This window comes from Mustela nivalis (genome assembly GCF_964662115.1).
Source record: "Mustela nivalis genome assembly, chromosome: 1".
NCBI lineage: Eukaryota > Metazoa > Chordata > Mammalia > Carnivora > Mustelidae > Mustela > Mustela nivalis.
In genome coordinates this window covers 80,455,941-80,475,136 of record NC_139020.1, presented here as the reverse complement: position 1 = coordinate 80,475,136, position 19,196 = coordinate 80,455,941, and the positions used below count along the sequence as shown (strand labels likewise).

The 19,196-nt window shown below is 46.2% G+C and overlaps 1 long non-coding RNA gene across 1 annotated transcript; it reads right to left on the bottom strand.

Moving 5' to 3' along the window:
• Window positions 1-388: 388 nt before the first annotated feature.
• LOC309841952 lies at window positions 389-17,539 on the bottom strand. The gene is made up of 4 exons (XR_014299413.1): window positions 17,428-17,539; window positions 5,955-6,043; window positions 4,937-4,982; window positions 389-4,571 (listed from the first exon to the last, which is right to left on the bottom strand). It is a non-coding gene; the product is annotated as an uncharacterized lncRNA (long non-coding RNA).
• Between the last annotated feature and the right edge of the window lie 1,657 nt (window positions 17,540-19,196).

The following is a 19,196-nucleotide window of genomic DNA, read 5'->3' as shown; positions in this document are numbered from 1 at the left end:
GGGATTGGCTTTCACAGATGCAGACAGGAGAACAAAGGGCAGGCTTCATCTGCCTGCACCCCACAGGCCTCTGGCCAAGGAGGGGGGGCTCCATTCCAATGCCCGTCACATGGCCTCTATGGCATAAAGGCCTTTTAATAATTCTGATTTTGAATATCAAATTGAAATGAAAAGTGCACTTAGGAAGGAGAGGCTCTGTCCACGCTGAAAAGCGTGTTCTATGCAAACAGGTTGGGCAGGCACTGGGCTCTTGCCTGCCTGTGGTTCTCAGTTTGGCGGCACGTTGCATCAGTGCTCTCAAACGGACTGATGCCTGGCTCCACACCTCCCCCCGCCCCAAGATAGTATGAATAATGGACCTAGTGCGTGGCCTGGGCATCCAGACTTTTACCAGCTCTTCAGGTGACTCTTTTTTTTTTTCTTTTTAAGATTTTATTTATTTCACAGGGAGAGAGAGATCACAAGTGGGCAGAGAGGCGGGGGGCAGTGGTGTGCAGCAGGCTGTCTGCTGAGCAGAGAACGATTCGGGGCTTGATCCCAGGACCCTGGGATCATGACCTGACCTGAAGGCAGAGGCTTAAACCACTGAGCCACCCAGGCGCCCAGGTGATTCTAAAGTGCAAACTTGAGAACAGCTGCCGAGGGATTTAACGTGGCATTCAGGGTCTCTCATAATGGAGTCCCGGCCAAACCTTTTGACCTTTTCCTTCCTTCATCCCCATCTCAGCCTGTACATGAGGCAGAGACCTTTTCATTGTGCCCTGAATGTACTTGGCTCATGCGTATTTCCATACTTTCAGGCACACATATTGTCTCACTTTGGGTACCCAAAAAAGCCCAGCTCAAATGTCTTCCTCTGTGCAACGTCCCTAATTGTCACCCCACCTTCACCACCTTTCCCTTCAGTCACAGGACACTTTGTGCCTCGCTTTCTTAGAGCATTTCCCGTATAACGTTAAAGACATTGGTTTATAGGCCCGCCTCCTCTCCCTCACCAACAAATATGGCCTGAGGTTTCAGCAGTCAGCACAGGGCTCAGCAGGGCATAGGTTTCTGTGAGTGCTCACTGAATGAGTAAATTAATGGATGAGTGGAAGCACGCGTGCCGGTCTTGCACATAGTTGATATCCTATCACATCGAACCCAGTGCTCAAACCAGGGTCACCCAGGAGACTGAGTCAGTAATGTGGGGGTGGCAGATCTACATCTTTATCAAAGTGGGCTTCCTCGACCTGTAGTGGCTACATTATCTGAGAACTTGTTACAAATGCAGAATTTGTATTTTAATAAGATCCCTGGGTACTTCATATGCATAGTACAGTCTGAACTGTAATTTTAAACAAGCTCCTGGCTGATTCCCATGTAACCAGTTGGCTGAGTGGCAACTGAGACCCACTGCTCTAGACTTCCATTTACTGTGTCTCGTAGACCTTGTGTGATTGCCTAATGGCTCCTTCTGTTACCCCTTTTCCCTACACAACAAGGCCTTGATTTTGTTCAGGATCAGCACTTCACCCACCAAGCCTATACCTCGAGGAAGCTTGACCCCCACCTCCAGCCCGAGATCTAGGCCTGATTGGTCAAAGGGACATCCCATTCCATCCCGCCCCCAGCAGGGGTTCGTTCAGGAATGGACATGTGGCCAAATTCAGGTTAATCAAATATGAGCGTAAGTATGTTGGGGAGCAGTCTAGAAAAAGTTTTCTCTTTTCGAAGAGAAAGCCACAAGGGAGAGAAACAAATCTCTCCTTTTCGAGATATTGTTCTGCCTTGATGTTGTGCCTTGGAACTACAGCTGCCATCTGCTACCTGACCGATGAAGAAAGCCAACACTGAGGGATCAGAGCGGAGATGGGAAGGACCTGGGTCTTGGGACATTGTTGAGCTCTTCTTTCTCTGGACTTCTTATTACGGAAGTTTGTTTGTTTGTTTGTTTCTTAGTTTGTCTATTACTGTTTAAGCGATTTCTGTTCTTTGCAAACGAAAGTTGTCATCGATATACTGAACATCTTACTATATTCAGTCAACCAATATTTGAGTGCCTACTGTGAGGCTAAGTCCAATATGTGCTAAGTACATTATAAGTATTATCCTAACCCTCAAACAATCTGTAAGTCAAGTGTCGATATTCCTATTTTACAGATGAGGAAATGGAAACTTGAAGCAACCCAGTGCCCAGTTAAGCCAAATATCTAGTAAGTGGTAAAGTCAGAATTTGAACCTGGGTTTGACTCAAAAGCATATGTTCTATCCACTCTATCATACTTTCTAGTTTAAATGGCTTTATTACATGAAATTTCAGTATATCATCAGTTCTCAACTTTTTAGACTCAGGACCCCTTTACATTCTTAAAAATGATAGAGGATCATAAGTGTTTTTATGTATTTAGGTGATATCTATTGCTATTTAATACATTAAAAATTAAAACTGAAAAATTTAAGGTGTTTAATTAATTTAAAAATAACATTGATTAGCCCATTTCATGCTAACATAAAATATTTTCATGAAAAATAATTATATTTTCCCAAACAAAACAAAGTAGTGAGAAGAATGACATTGCTTTACATTTTTGCAAATCTCTTTAACATCTGGCTTAATAGAAGACAGCTGGATTCTCTCTGCTTCTGCATTCAATCTGTTGTGATACGTTGTTTTGGTTGAAGTACACAAAGAAAATCTGACTTCACACAGATCTATCATTGGAAAAGAGGGGGCTATCTTATGAGCCTTTTCGGAAAATTGTGCATATTCTTTGACGCTATACCAAAACTGCACAAGTGGTAGTTTCTTAAAAGTTAGTTGCAATGTGGAATCTGAACCCAAATGAATAAAAGTTTCATCTCGGTTACATTAGAATCCATGGGTCTGCTTATACTTTGAAGTGACTTTACTCATGCATAATTTAGTCACATCAGATATTGGTCATTTAGAAAATGTTGATTCACTGACTTATGCAAACCCTCCCAATGCTGAGATATTACTCATACAGTATCATAAATTGCATTTGTCAATATCACCATCGGTGTCATCAGTGAAGTCTTTACTGGCAAAGCTGTGAAGCTCAGGATAGTTGATATAAATTTTCCAAAGTTTTAATTTTTTTTTAAAGCCTTCATTTCTACAACTGACAACAAATACTGTCAGTTATTTTCTTTGAAGTGGTGGGCTCACTTGCCAACTTTTGAGAAAATGTCTGCCAAATATCCAAGCCAAAATAACTGTCATGTGTCTCTTTGGCCCTTCCTTCAGGTAAAAGCAGTGCTCCACAAAAGCGGCCAGTTTAGTTGGTAACTCAATGTCACGAGTGCTTTCTCTCGGGACAAACATGGTACTTTGGAATACAGCAGATTTTTTCAACGTGTCTTTCTCATTTCGGGATATAGATCGTTAAAAAGACTGGTACCTAGAGGTCGAGACTTAATAAAATGAGCATTTTCTATGGTCCCTCAAGGACATTCTTTTATTTATTTATTTATTTATTTATAAAAATATTTATTTATGTATTTGACAGACAGATTACAAGTAGGCAGAGAGGCAGGCAGAGAGAGAGGGAGGAGTAAGCAGGCTCCCCGCTGAGCAGAGAGCCTGATGCGGGGCTCAATCCCAGGACCCTGGGATCATGACTTGAGCCGAAGGCAGAGGCTTTAACCCACTGAGCCACCCAGGTGCCCCCCTCAAGGACATTCTTAAAGGAAATGAGCAGGGGTGTCTTTGGACTGCAGGGATGAGGCAGCGAAGAATGCAGTGCCTACTGGGATGGTTTGGTGCCATTGGCTTGATTTGCACTAAGACACTGGTGTTCCCTCCCCATCCTCCACCATCACTTCTAGGTCATCAATGCAAATGCCAGTAAGATGAAAAGAGCCAAAGAGCATCTTAATATTATCATGAAAATGGCTTTGACTCCTGGGCTACCTGTAATAGGGCTGGGCTTCCCAAGGCTCTGCAGCCCACCCTCAGAGAACTGCTACTCTAGGTGGTCTGATGACCAATGATGCCTCCTAGGAGAAACCACAGAGACGAAATGATTGTTGCCAGGTCCTGGAAGGCACGGAGTTCTGTGTCACACCATGGTTTGGCCTCTTCTCTGAGTCAATGTGACTTTTGCCTCAGGCACTGCTGTCACAGGCAGGGCTTTACAGAGGAGCCTTCGGAGTGTCCTGGAGCTGGGGTGCTTGTGAAGCCTGGGGCCAGGGGACACAGGAAATTGGCTCCCCCAGTCCACATGCTGCCAGTTACAGACACACACAGTGCAGATCCACAACTACCCTGTTGCCCTATGTAGCCCGTTAGGCAATTTAACTTGTACTTGGCTTAGACATGCACTATTTAATGTGATCTGATTTCTACTTATAATTCTTAAAATACTCCACATGAAGTTTTCGAAGCCTTTTCCCTGGTATAAAATTTCTCAGATGCTGAAGAACTATTAAATAACGAAGGTTTTGTGTCCTTCTGGGGAGGCATCAAGACCCCTTCTCTCCAGCAGCCTCCTTCCTCTGTAGCTTGCCAGAACAGGCGCGTTGGCAACACGAAGCACAAATGTGGGGGCATCTCACTGAGCCAGTCCCTGTTTCCAGGAAAGAAAACCCATGTCCTTGAGCCAGAACAAAATCTCTAAGAGCTGGGGTTTTTCTTTCTCCTGCTAGAGAGGGAAGAATGACAATGGTTTGCTTGAATCCCTACAGTGGGAAAAGCCATCCAGAAATTCCAGCCTGCCAGACCGCTCCATGCCAGAGATGTTCCTCCACTCATGAATACACAGAGGAATTCTCCCTGGCACCATCTGAAGGGTTAAAAAAGGATCCTGCTCCTGATTAGCCGTAATGCTGGGGCTAACTAAAACTGGGGAAAAGGCCAGTCATGCTGCTGGCCTGCTATAGTGGCTGAACACATTTCTTAAAGCGCAGAAGCAAGACCTCCCAAAAGACTGACCTGAATTTATCTCGCGAATGGTAGTTTCTGTCTTGTTGCTGCACTGCTGTGGAAAAAAAAAAAAAAGTCACGATCAGAACATGGCAGGGAAGGAAGTTCCCAGATCCTCAGAGGAATGGCTCTGAGTGTTAGCAAGTTTTTCCTAATATGTGACCTAAGATGTTCTTTCCTTCAGGACCACACAGGCTTTTTTTCTTTTTTCCCCTTTCTTTTTTCTTTCCTAAACACAAAACACAACTGCATCGTACATTCCTCCCCTCACTTCTGTGTTGGGAGCACAAGAGTTGTAATGGTCTCCTGGGTCTGGGTCTCTAAACCTTCCCATTGAATTTCTCTAACCTCATGCTCCAGGACTAGCAAGGGAGGGAGGAGGAAGCAGGAGCTATAAACCTACATATTCAGGGCACTAAGTTCCCAGATCTGGATCGGATTAGTCTGATCTGTGTGCCACTCCTGGCCTCTATATGCTTTCAGGTTTGCACACAAACAGGGCTCCCTGTGACCTGTCTTGGACCTCCCCCTCCCCCGCTGTCCCTTCCCTTTTTACCTTGAGCTTTTGCTTGGTACTTTAGCTCTTACTATTATGGTGGCAGAATGCTTTCCCTCCCCCCCGCTCCACCCCAAGCACAGTTGTGGTACATTATTTCTGTGCTGTATTAGGAGGAATAATGGAGTAATAATTTGAGGGAATGTATATTCTAGTTCTGTCACTAAATAGTCATCGATGTGGGGAAAGTCACACATCTGTACAGGGCTTCCCCTGATAGAGGATTGGGAGAGGGTTACCCTTGCAGTGGTTCATAAGCCTGGAAACTAGAAATACATTTTTCTGCAAGTCCCCTTCCCTATTTCCGGCACTTCCTTCTATGGTCCTTTGACAACAGCAGTGTCTCCCCGTGCAGAGACCAGCTTTGTGGACCGCTGGTCTTGACGGGTTCTAGATTCTTCTCAATCCTGAAATGTGTCTTCGCCCTGTCTCTCCAGATGCAAGGGGAGGGTGCTGCTAGCTTGCATTTACCTTGTCAAAGCCTCCGTGCCTTCCAGGTGGTCCACATGGTTTTAGACCACCCCCTATCGCTCCAGGCTAGAGTCTGGACCTTCCACAGCCTAAAAGAGAAGGGCAGTTTGGTGATTTTTAAGGTATCTCATTTATTTAAAAGAGTGAAATGTGGACTCTGAGAAGTCAGGTGGTGGCGAGCACTCCCAGCATGGGTCAAAGGACAGCAGGTAGACAAGTCATCCACATTCCTCAGGTGCCCTGTCCCAGTAGCCACACAAAGAAGCTTCTGGAAAGAAAAGATTCCTACTAGTTTCTGAGGGAGCAGATGGCCTGCAAGGCTGCCCAGGGCTGCCCCCCACACAGGCACCAGGACCCACTTAGCTTCCTACTCCTGTAGGAAGCATGACAAAGCCCCCACCCACACTGCTGGATTGAATGTTTGAGAACTTGGAGCAGTTGGGAGCACAAACATTTAATCTCTGGAGGTTGTTTAGTGTTGCTGTGACCAAAGCCAAAAATGCAGTTTCCTAAATCCCCCGTTCCTTTTGTAGGGCACACACTCCAGATTAAAGAAAAAGAAAAGAAGTACGAAAAATAAACAGGGAGAGAGCCAGTGCGCTATGCACCTCTTAGACAAGAGGGAAAATCTGGGTGGCTTTATGGAAAACAAAGACAACCAAACAGGAAAAGAATTCAAGAACACACAAAGAGTTAATCAGAAACGGGAAAACTACACATAAAAGAAAATCCATTCATATGGAAGATAAACATTGAGAAGGGGATTCTCTCTGGTAAGTAACTTAAAATGTTTACTCCAGCAGGCTACAGGTCTCCCATTGAAAACAGAAGCATTGAGAAATACGCTTTGCCAGCAGGATAAATGCTGAAACAAAACATAAAAAGTCAAGACAAAATTCTGACCACATTTTACTTCAATATTTCCTTCAGTCACCATAAAAAAAATCAAGATACTTCCAGTTAATGTACTTATTAATCTAAGCCTTTCCAAGAGAACTTAAAATGATAACATTGATCAAAGAGTTGGCATCAAGAACCAAAGGAAAACATCTCAGCTAGTCGGAAAGTCAACAGTGGGATAACTGCTTAAATATTTGAGAGAGCATGATGACCAGAAATCTTAGGGTACTCGGTGACTATTTAACCTTGGAGAAATTTTCTGAAATTCCCATGCCTCAGTGTGCTCATACATAAAATGGGACATTACTGTTTCATGGCTCTGTTGTGAAAATGACCCATTTTCTCTGTTGAGAAAATGAGCCATCTAAAATGCCACCAGAATTCTAACTCAAATATAACCTTGAGGGCAGTGAGTGAAAACTTCTCATCTTTAAGAACCCAGAGAATATTTTTTTAGGAAAAAAGAAAGTCTTCCTGAAGTTAGCCAGGCAGCAAGGAAAAAAAAATTCAGTTGAGAGGAAAAAAAAAAAAATGGCGGACCCAGCTTTCAGCTCTATATCCTCTTTCTAGTAAAGACACAAGGCAGCCATGTTTTATATCTTTTACCAAGAATTCATTTGGAATGTTTTCCGTTTACATTATAAATAAGTTCCAGAATCCAGGGAGTCTAAAGAAACCACGTTTCCCTGATGGGATCTGTTGCTTATAGAAATCGTTCCTGTTACCTATTGCCGCAGGAACGCTTGGCCTATTTAAAGGTCGCAGGTGTGTGAGAACAGATGGTATTGAGAACAGGGACATATTCAGCCTGCGAAAAGACTGCCAACAGTCAGCTTGAGGGTGATGCTTTAAGAGCAGTGGTGTTTTTTCCTTTCTCTTACTCATGTGTGCATGGCGAGCAGGGTCTCTGTCAGAGCCGTGTCCTGGAGATTTAATATGTATTTTGTTTTTTCCTTTTCTGTTCTCTAGGAGACCTGTGCCAGATACTTCAAAATATAGGCTGGCTCAGAATACCACCTTGGAATCAATGCAGTGAGCATCCCTGAGAATGGTAGGTATGGAGTGAGTTGTATTGGGGCTTTAAAAAGGAAAGAGAGAATGGAGACGGAACGAGATGGAAAAAACGGAAGAGGAGTTGTTTCCTCCTGAACAGGGTGGGGACAGGCTTCTCCAATCTGGGACAGGATGGTGGTTGAGGTCAAAGGGAGGCAGGATGAGGTTGTCCCAAGTCCTGAACCATCAGTCCCGGGCCTCCGCGGGGATCTGAGCGCAAGACCTGAGCATACAAGTTGGGAAGAACATCACAGCTTAGTGTTCCACTGGATAACGTGTGCGGGTCCCTGGCCCACTGAGTGTGATACCGACGATCACCCACACCCACAAACCCTTGTGAACTCACCAGTTCCGACCAGCGCCCATGGCCACGGTCCCAGCAGAATGCCCTGCTCCCGGCCCCGCCCCCAGCCGCCGCCCTTTAGGGTTTGCTTCTGTGTGGAGGAAATTCAACCCCCACTGGTTCCTTAGCCTACCCTATGTCCAGAAGTGGCATTCCGATCCCAAAGGATTAGATCGCTCAAGGCTGGAACGTCCCCCACTGCCCACCTAGTCCACAGAAACTAGCAAAGAGCGCAGCACTCTGGCCGGGGCCAATGTGCTGGGAGCCCTCTGCCTGGCCTTGTGGGGGCACAGCAGCCACTGCTCACTACGCGGACACCGGAACAGGGGGGACAACTGAAAAGCCAGGGAGCTACTGCCCACAGTGCTGGGCGTCAGCCCGGACCCACTGGGGCCAGCACTGTCTACAGTCCTGCCAGCAGTTCACCCAGGCCCTGGAGCAGGCCCGCGCAGCTCCACACTTCCCGCTCGAGACAACCTAAAGCAGACAAAACCCGGGAAGGGGACGGTGGAATAAGAGTTTTCCTGTTACCCTGGAACTGGCATTTAGAGACCCAACTGAAAAGAAGGGGTGCTAAATGCGGAACATTCAAGAGAGTTTTTAGAAACCAAAAGCCAGATCTGCTTCCTGCCCTGCCCGGCACTTCCCTGGGCTTTCTATAAGGCAACGTCTTAGGTCCACAATAACCGACAGCCACCACCATCACCTCCCTGCTCCATAAAAGGGGGCAGAGAGAGAGGAAGCAGAAGGAGTCATCTAGGCCAGCCACCTCGGGTGGGGATCACAGGAAGAGAAGTGGCTCTCTCCCTGTGCCTCACCGTCCATTCCTGTCCCAAGACGAAGAAGTGGGGGAGGGGCCACCGGGAGGGTGGCATCTCAAGCGCCAGGTAGACATCTGCTTAGGCTGTGGGCCTGCAGATCTCCCCCTCGCCTACCTGAACGGGAGATGGTGGCAGGGCTGGGGGGCCGTACCGGGAAAGATGGCTGGTCTTGAGCTGTCTTGCCAGGATTTTCCTGGAGGGGTGCCCCCTGGCAAAGGAAACCAATAGCAAGAACTGCCAGGGAGCCCAAGAGGCCTCACCAAGCTAGCTCGCCCACATGAGGGAACAGTGTGTCCCTTCTTCCCTGTCCCTTCCTACCCCAGCAGCCTGGAGGGTCTTAAAACTCAGCAAGAGAAGGAGCCTGATAGAGAATTCTGAATTCAGTCTGTGAATGAGGTTTTTAACTGGACTGCAAGTGACAAGAGAATAATGGAATCTGCCTGAGATGTGCTAAGGGAGCAGCTTTTCATTTTTCATTTGCTGGTTTGTTTTGTTTGGCTAGGAACAAATCAAATTTGCAGGTAGTGATTAGAAAAATGAAAACCGTTTCATGTTCGACCCTGCTGAGTTGAGACTGTTCAGTGAACGACTATGGAATCATAAGCAGTGAGAGGCCTATGGAAGCTTGGACTAGAGAAGCTTCCAGATCCTCTCCCACCCTAAGATGCCAGATCTCCTTGTAACAGAGTATCCATTGGAAAGAGGACGACCCCTGTCGCCAGGATTCAGTTGAGTGTGGGCACCTCTGGAAGGAAGATGGTGGGACTAGTCAATCCTAGGCTCCTGTCTGAGTCCTGAGGGAAGGATGGGAGGAGGGGCTGAAAGTCAAACTTCCATTCAAATTGGGTACGATACTGGAGCTAAAGCCTTGCTCTACAGTCACCTTTATCTCAGGGCTTCCAAAGCTGTGCTGTCCAATACAGAAGTCACGAGTCATCTGTGATGCTTTAAATCTAATTAAAACTTCAATTCTTATATTACACGAGTCACATTTCAAGTGCTAAGTAATCCTAGGCTTCTGTGGCTTCTGTGTTGAAGTGAAGATATAGCCTTGTAGCAGAAAATTCTATTAGGTTGCTCCGCTTCAGAGAAAAAGCTGTTTGTTCCAATGATGGCAGAGAAAATGGCCAAGCTAGACTTCCAGGCTATCACCTGGTATGGTCAAAATGACAAATTCCAAACTTCATGGGCAAGGTAAAGGTTGAAGTGACATCACAGAGAGAGGACAGGAAGCAGTCCTAGGACTATAAAAGACATGGTAAGCCCTGCGCTCATACATGCCCCTGATGCCTGAGTTCTGCATTAGGAATATGAGGGAGGCCTTTGTTCCCAGGGACAGCCTGGCATAGACACTGGTCCCCAGGGAGATGATGGTGGCACTCAAGGGGCAGTGAGAGCACCTGGTGGCAGGTGCCAATTACTTCCAATTACTTATACCAATTACTTCCCTTCTGGGAACTCTCAAAAACGGTTTGAGATTTGAAGGACAAGAGCCTGGAACGTATGCGTTATAGTATTTTGTTTTCGTCTCTGGGAGAGGAGTAGTGTGAGGCCTGGGATTTACCTGATGCTGTGTGACTAATTCCTCCAAAACTTACAGGCTTCAGACAACAATAGCTATTTATTATCCCTTACAGTTTCTCACAGTGGGTTAGGAATTTGGGGCAAAATTGATAGGGTGTCTCTAGCTTAGGGTCTCTCGTGGGGTTGCAGTCCAGATACCAGTGGGGGTCTGGGGGGTGGGGGTGATCATTCAAAGGCGTATCTGGGGCTGGGGCCCACTTCCAAGGTATTTCACTCACACACCTGGCTCACTGGTGTTGGCTATTCGTGGGAGACCTGAGTGCTCTCAACGCGGACTTCACATGGGCTTCCCGAGTGTCCTCACAACATGGTGGCTGGCTTGCCCCCAAATGAGAGATTCAAGGCTTTGAAGTCACACGGACTTGTACTTCTACTGTATTCTGTAGTCACACAGACCAGCCCCAATTTGGTGTGGGAGGGAGTTCTACTCGGTGAATACCAGGAAATGCTAGGAGGCAAAGTTTATTGGGCCATCATGGAGGCTGGCCGCCACATAGTCACACAGAACCATGGGCTACATATTATCAGAATGTGTGACTAGAAATCTGTCAGTGGCAACTGACCAAAATCTACTTTAAATTGTCTCAAGAAAAAGCAAATCAAAGAGAATTTGTCTACTAGCACAGATAACCGAAAAGTCTTGATGTTGCTGGGTGGAGGCGCTTCAGTGGCGTCCCCAGGGTCTATAACAACAACAACAAAAGAGGGGGAACGGTGTTGGGCTGGCAAAGTCAACCACAGTTCAGTACAAAACACATCCCTGTCTGACTGCTTCCATAAACAGAAAATTATATCACAGTACGCTCACCCGCTTCTCAAGACTGACAAGGCCAAACTTCCAATCCAGAAACACATCGTTGTTTTCCATCACCCTTCTTATAGAACCAGACGTGGACATTCCTCTGGGAGATTTATTTCGCACAGCCAAGGTTAGAGAGTTCTCGCGGTTGGGTAAACCTCTGATATCTCTGAATCTGGACGGGGCTTCCAGGAGCCACAGCTTTGGTTAACATCGATCCCGGTACTTCACTGGCAGTATGCTCTAGTGTGTCTCTTTGCCCGCAGGTGGGAAAAGAGTAGTGGCCCAGCAAGACCTTACAGATGCGTGATTAAAATTGCTTTATTAGGGGCTCCTGGGTGGCTCAGTGGGTTAAAGCCTCTGCCTTCAGCTCAGGTCATATCCCAGGGTCCTGGGATCGAGCCCCACATCGGGCTCTCTGCTCGGCAGGGAGCCTGCTTCCTCCTCTCTCTCTGCCTGCCTCTCTGCTTGCTTGTGATCTCTGTCTGCCAAATGAATAAATAAAAAGTCTTTTAAAAAAATAAATAAAAAAAATTGCTTTATTAAAGAGAAATAGGATCTCGTACAAGTGCAGTGTAATAAATACAGTAACAGCCTGCTCATCTAGACCCTGGATAGCTGATTTATGATGTATTCAACCCTTCAAAATACAGACTGTGTTTCTGGATGGGGGAAGATTTCTGCGGATCAGACTAAGCACTCAGCTCACACAGCTGCACACTGAACCGCTCATATGAAGGTGTATTGATTTTAACTGAGCATATGAACATGCGGTTCCACATGGTCGGGGCTATGGTTTGGCCCATTTCACAGATGGGAAAACAGAAGCTTTGGGGTGATGGCCACGTATTAAGAAAAAGTCATATGCTTAATGACACGTATTAAATAAAACAGGTTAGTAGGGAGCATCATTTAGAAAAGCCTCTCTCAAAAGCGGCCTACCAGAGACTTCTTAGGGCATAGAAGGGTAACTGCAGTGCTACTTTCCAGGTCTGTCTTATCCTACGGCCAAGCGCAATAAGGTGGCTCTGGGGTGCCTTCTGGGTCTTAGATTCTGTAACATTAGAAATGGTTTTGAGGGGGTTGTCTGTTGGAACTGTCTTCAGAGTTCCCTGTCAGGGCTCCGAACGCGGAAGTCTGGGACAGTGCTGGACAATGCAGTCTCTTTCTAGGGTGATTGCTAATAATGGGCCCCGCAACTCCATGGCGGGTCTCATTCCTCCAGCTACATTTCTCTGGCCCACCTGGCATCCTGGCTGGAAGGACGCAAGATCCACTCCCACTCCCGGTGCCCACAGACCTCAGCTGCCCTCATCCCCTGTCTCGAGATTACACAGGACACATTCAAAGCATTCTTCCTTTGAAGAAGGTCATCGGCTCTGGACTTGAGGTCAGATGCAGGAATTACTGAGGATCCCGCTCTCATTTGGTCTCCTGCCCTTGGTTTAGCCGGTTGAGAGAAGAAGCCATTGGCTTCAATGTTTTCTTAACCTTGACAAGCAAACAAGCGGGGGAAAAAATCCACTGTGTGTTTTCTTCTCTCACAGGGCGAATTAAGAGGCCCTTCTGGATCCTTCTTAGTGGGGGTGGATGTGGTATTGGGAAGCATAAATGTTTTTAAAGACTGCCGGAGTCACTGAGATTATGTGGTTTTCACAGATAGGGTATGTGTGTGTGTTCCATCTTGCAGATTTTCACGACCAAATGCAATCCCCCGAGGCCTAAAATGAAGCTGGAATCATCTGTGCCTCTTTGTATGCCAGTATCTCCAAAGAGCTCAGGAATTTCAGTTTCCTGGAACGCAGACCTATGATGTGAAATGCTTCAGTTTCTGACCCTTGGCAATCCTAATATGCCCATTGTTCTTCCCAGCCTAGAACCGACCCTTGTATCCATTTAGAAACACTTCTTGCACAAGACAAGGAAGAGACATCAAGGAAGAAGATCCAAATATCAAAACTGTCCTTTGAAAAATACAACTGGTTACTGGATTCAAACCCTCTACTGTAACTGGGGACAATATTCTCTTTCAAAGGTATTTCCTTTTATGTTTAGGTTTTACAGTGCATGAAGAGCAAACAGACACCCATAGGGGTGTGGTGTTGGCTGGTGCTCGATGGAATTGTGAAGGAAAGAACACTGAATTTCCCCACCCTCCTTGTCTGCAACCTTTTACCACCTCTTAGCGACTCCCCTGCCCCAGATGTCCCTGCTCTAAGGACATTCTCTCCCAACAGGGAACAAACAAGGCTATGTAATAAATGAATTCAAAGGGAAAGAATTAGGAATGTGTTGTAATGCTTTATACTGACATGAAATCATACATTTTAAAAGATAACCTTTAAAGAGGGGGACACTTTAAAGGAACCAGTTTCCTTTTAGGGGCAGGGTAGAACGTCCTAAATTCTCCTCCTCATGAGAATCTCTGGGGTAGGGGCGTGTGCATAAAACATGACCTTCCCCAGACTTATTCCTGACCTGGTGGAATAATCTAAAAGTTGGTGTTCTGGGTCATTTTTGAGACTAGCTGAGCTTGGGGATCACTGCACTCTATACCTACACAGAGTTGAAGGTCCCGTGGAATTGTAGAAATTGTGCTTCTTAGGGAAGGAGATCTGTGTTTGATTTTTTGGTTCTGTTACTCAACAAGTGGCTAGAGCCTCCTTGAGTCAAGCTTGTAAATCGGATTAATTGTTCGGCTTTTGCTGGGTTGTTATGCACATGGAAATCATGAACATAGAGGCCTGGCATAAGGTTCTCTGATACAAGGCTACATGCTCAGTTAATGATAGTTCTCATGAGTGTTGAGTCAAAATTTGCACATGTCAGACATCTTTGATCATTTCAAATGGGTGTTCAGAATCCTTTTGAAAAATTTACTTAAATGCTTTCACACAGGAGCACCTGGCTGGCTCAGTCTGTAGACCATGCAACTCTACATGGGTTCAAGCCCCTTATTGGATGTAGCGATTACTTTAAAAAAATAATTAAAAATCTTTAAAAAGAAAGGAAGAAAGAAAGAAATGCTTTCAAACATATATAAAAGTGCATAAAATAGGGATGCCTGGGTGGCTCAGATGGTTAAGCATCTGCCTTCGGCTCAGGTCATGGTCTAGGGTCCTGGGATCAAGTCCTTCATCGGGCTCTCTGCTCAGCAGGGATCCTGCTTCTCCTTCTGCCTGCCACTCTCCCTTTGTGTGCTCGTTCTCTTTCTTTCTCTATCTCCCTGACAAATAAATAAATAAATAATTTTTTAAAGTGCATAAACTAATATAATAACTCTTCTTGTACCTATTACCTTGCCTTTACAAGGATCAGCATGTTGACCTGCCTTCTTGTAATTCTGTTCTGTTTTTTAAGTGGTAAGAAATGTAATGATTCCCAAGGTAACCTGTGCTTGGTATTTTAAACCTTCTGAGAGCCAGTGCTCTCTGAATGAATGGGAGGAGGGGGATAACGGATGTTAACATAAGCTAGAAAACATACGCTAGATAACAGACACCAGAAAAACCCATTATAGTTCTGACCATACAAAATGCATCATCACAACTCAGGCCCCTAGGCCCACAGCCATGTCCACAGAGAGGCCTGCGTCCTGGACCACACTGAACGCTGTCAGTGGTATTGTAGAGTTAACTCCAACTAAGACAAATACGTTTCTAAACTGCGAAACCCATAGAGTGGCTTCAGGTCCAGCCCATCCCTCCACCCAGACTGTATGTTCTATGCAGAAAACTGTGTCAGAGCAGCTCTTCATCAGGGTAAAGAACAAAAACACTGAGGAGGCTGGAGTCCTGGGCCTGGGGTGCTGACTGAAAGGTCTGCTATTTGAGAGTATGAAGGACATTTGGGACTTCTCTCCTCCCAACAACCTGTGGCAGTCCTCACATCTGCCAGGGGACATGTGGTCCTTACCGTTGGTTTCTAAGGCTCATCGTTCTTGAATCCTCAGTGTGACGTACTGACGCCCCCAGTGAGAACTCACAGCTCCTAATGTTTCTTTATTCATAAGTTAATCATTGAATGGGAAGCAGATCAGCAGAATAAACCAGACTCCAAGCCCAAACAAAATATGAATAGGAAGGAAGAAACAAACCAGCAGCGGAGCTCAGAACTCAGTTCTGCTTACTTCAAGGTAGAAATCAGAATTCAGCACCAACCAGGGCTTCTATGAATCCAGGGCCGAAGATGGTTCCCTGGGGCTAGGGCTGCAGGGATGGGGGTTGCCGGAGCCCTGAGGCCCCACTGAGGTCGCGGTAACTCTGGGGCCCATGAAAAGAAGACACAGACACTCAAAGCGGTGAGGGAGCAGAAGGCCAGCTGAAGGCAAAGCACAAGCTGACATTCAGCAACCTCCTCCCCACCCCCTACCCACCCCAACATTGTGGGATCTGTGTGACATTTCTCAGGCACTCCTAGCTGCCCAAGAACAAAGGAAAGGGAAAAACAAATGGGTAACTGATAGAGATCACAGTCTTGTAGGACAGGAGTCTCCATCAGTTTGCAACTGTCTTAATGATTTACAAGAAAAAAGCAATCTCCAGAAACCTAGAGACTAATTTCCTGGAGCCCTAACATTACCTTCCCCTCCATAGGATAGAAAATCTTATATAACCCAGTTACTCCTCATGAGCCCAGTGCAGCTCTTTCTGCCCATGGGTCTTGTCCCTGTGGTTTAATTATAGCACCTTTTTCCACCAAAGATGTCTCAAGAATTTTTTCTTGGCCCCACCTTTTCAAACCACATCAAAAGTATGGAAGCCATGTTTGGTTCTCTTGTTCTGACACCGCTCACCTCAGGAATTCTCCAGAAAACCTCCAAGGAAATTTCACACATGCAGTCAGACATCTGAAGAAGGCTGCAAAGCTCCTGATCCCACGGCTCATCACCCACACCTCCCTAACCTTCTAGAAGGATGGCTTTTCCACAGTGGGAGTGTGGCTTATTGCGAACTTAACCCAGAGCACTGCCTGTCACATATTCACATACTCGCATTCCTGCCAGGTCACTTGCCTGCCCGCCCCGCTCCCTCCCTGAAGGTTGATAACCTCTCCCCACCCCCCAACAATGCCCTGTGACTACAAAGTGATGAGACTTATCTCCAGAGCCAGATCTGGAACTCTGTCTTGTTACTTTTCAGTCACACTGGGCATGTGACGCACTTGGAACACCTCAGAGGACAGAAAGGTCAGAAAGGTGTCATGGTTTACTTAAAGGACTCAAAACTGTTAATCATGGCTAAGAGCAGGGAGGGGGGGAAAGGAAGAAAAAAAGAAAGGAAAGGAGGAGGGAAGGAGGGAAGGGTGGGCAGTGGGCCACAAGTTACAAATTATCAAGAAGTCCAGCTCCTATTTTATATTAGTTTAAACCAAAATCATTTCCTCATTTGCTAGAACTGTTTACTTCCTTGGGATAAGCTTTTCATTCAGTCTGAGGTGAGGAGGAATAACAAGATGGCTAAAAAAGTTTTCCTTTAAATTGTGGAAAAGTCTCTTAGCAAAGCCAAAGCTTGTTCTGACAGTCTTTGAAGCATTTTGTCTTAACTTCATACTGAGTTCACCTTTGCGGTTTTTGTTACTGTAATGACAACGTGACTTTCTCTCATGCCTTCCCTTTTTAATGTTGCTTTCCTCATAATAAATCATCTCATCATAATATTCTTACCCCAAGTGAAAAAAAAAAAACACCAGACAAAATGGGGGATACAAATTCAACCATTCTTAATTCACTTCCACCCCTCCCCCAATTCTGTCAGCAGCCATAGGACCAAACCTGGGGCATCTCCCAGGCCCCACTCAGCACAATGGTCATCACCATATCAAAGAATCCTGTGGTGGTAATTCAGGCAATGGCATCTTGCACCTTAACTATCTGGACAAGTGCCCACAGCCACTGGCTGGCCAAGGCTTCTTGGAAAATAAAGGCTCCTGCAGGGGCCACCTTTTGTTCTCTTCCCTGTAAATGAAACTCACCGGGTCCTGGAAGCCGCCTGCCCACTTTTGGTAGGACATTCCTCCCTTGAAGGAATTGGAATGAGAAGCCAGAGGAAAGGGCTCCTTCTCTCCCAAGGTCTGCCCGGATATCTCTCTCCTGGGCCACCTGGTCCCCCTCTGATGCCTTTGTACAGCTGGTGTTGACATCAGGTTAATTACACAGTCCCGTGTTTACACACGGATCTCCAGAAAGGCAGGGAGCAAGTTCACTGAGCAGGGGTGAGTTGCAAAGCTCATTGACTTCATTTACTTTTCCTTAACATCTGAAAGTGGTCTTCCCAAACACCAGCTGGTGGGGGACGCACACACATGCCCAGCTGTCTTCTTTGTCAGTGAAGAAATGGGCACAAGGTAGAAGCTTCTGGTCCAAGGCCACACCGCAAGCAGGTCAGCCACAGAGCCAAAGAGAATGGGATTGGGGGCGGGGGTGGATAGGCACGAGTTCCTCTGCTCCCACCCTGGGCAGCTCCAGCTCCTCTGAGCAGCATATGCTCTTGGTGTATCTCAAAGCTTGATGAAGGCAAACAGCTCTGAAGGGCGTCCATATGCAAATGTTGCACTGTTTGCTCACCCCTTAGCTTTCTAAAATTTGTATCTGAATTATTGAGGGCCAGCCCTTTGGTATGATATGTAAATGGAAACTCCCTGAGGGCAGGGAATGTTGATGTTTTCTTGGCTGCAGTAGTATCCCCAGTGCCTAGACCTGTGCCTGGCTTATAGCAGGGGCTCAATAAATCCGAGCTAAATGGTGACTGAATTTTGACTGCGTTCTGAGAGCCTTCCATGCTAACAGTTGGGCCCTGCCTGCCTGGTGTGCCTTTGTTCGGCCTGTACTTCTTACCCATCTCAGTGATCAAGGCCATTTAAGAAAGCTTTTCGTTGAGCTTCCCTGAAGAAATCACAGAAGACCACATCTAGAACGGCCTCTATGCTACAGATTTTCTTAGCCTATACAGCTTCACAAGTATTAGGAGTAAAATGGTTTGTTTAAGCTCCCTCTGTTTTAATGCCTGCTCTAAACTGAATTATGTCCCACTCAAATTCATACACTGAAGCCCCTTACCCCCAGTAGGAGAGTATCTGGAGAGGCACCCTGTGTTCTCTCTCCTCTCTCTCAATTTATCTCCCTGATACAGTGACAAGGCGGCCATCTTCAAATCAGAGAGATGGTTCTCCCCAGAATCTGGCCATCTTGGCACCCTAATCTCAGACTTCCAGCCTCCAGAACAGTGAGAAAATATATATCTGTTATTCGAGCCACCTGATCTGTGGCATTCTGTTATGACAGTCTGAGCTAACTAAGACAAAATCGCAAACTGGCTTTCCTACTGTAGATTTGTGTCAGTCCTAGGCACGCTGGTCATCCTGGCAGAGCTTCTGGGCAGAACAGTGATGTAGAGGGTTTACAGAGAAGGCCAAGTCCTCATGATTGTGACTTCAGCTCTGGAAAACTGAGCGGATACACAGGTTCTTATTAGGTATTCATTTTAGGGGAATACACTGTTAAAACACTGAGCCAGGCCTGGCAAATTAAGCCTTTGTGTGGGGAAGCTCTCCTAATTCGAGGGCATTTTGTTTCAGAAACAATCTCAGTGGGTCCTGTGAATTGGAATCATCCCATTCCTCCCCATGCCACTTGCTAGAAAGCACGTGTTTCTCTCTCCTTCCCACTAGGCAACCGAAGTTATTTGTGGGAAAACCCTTATTTCCTGGGTGGAAAATCTAAAGTAGGCAGATGGATGAGTGAT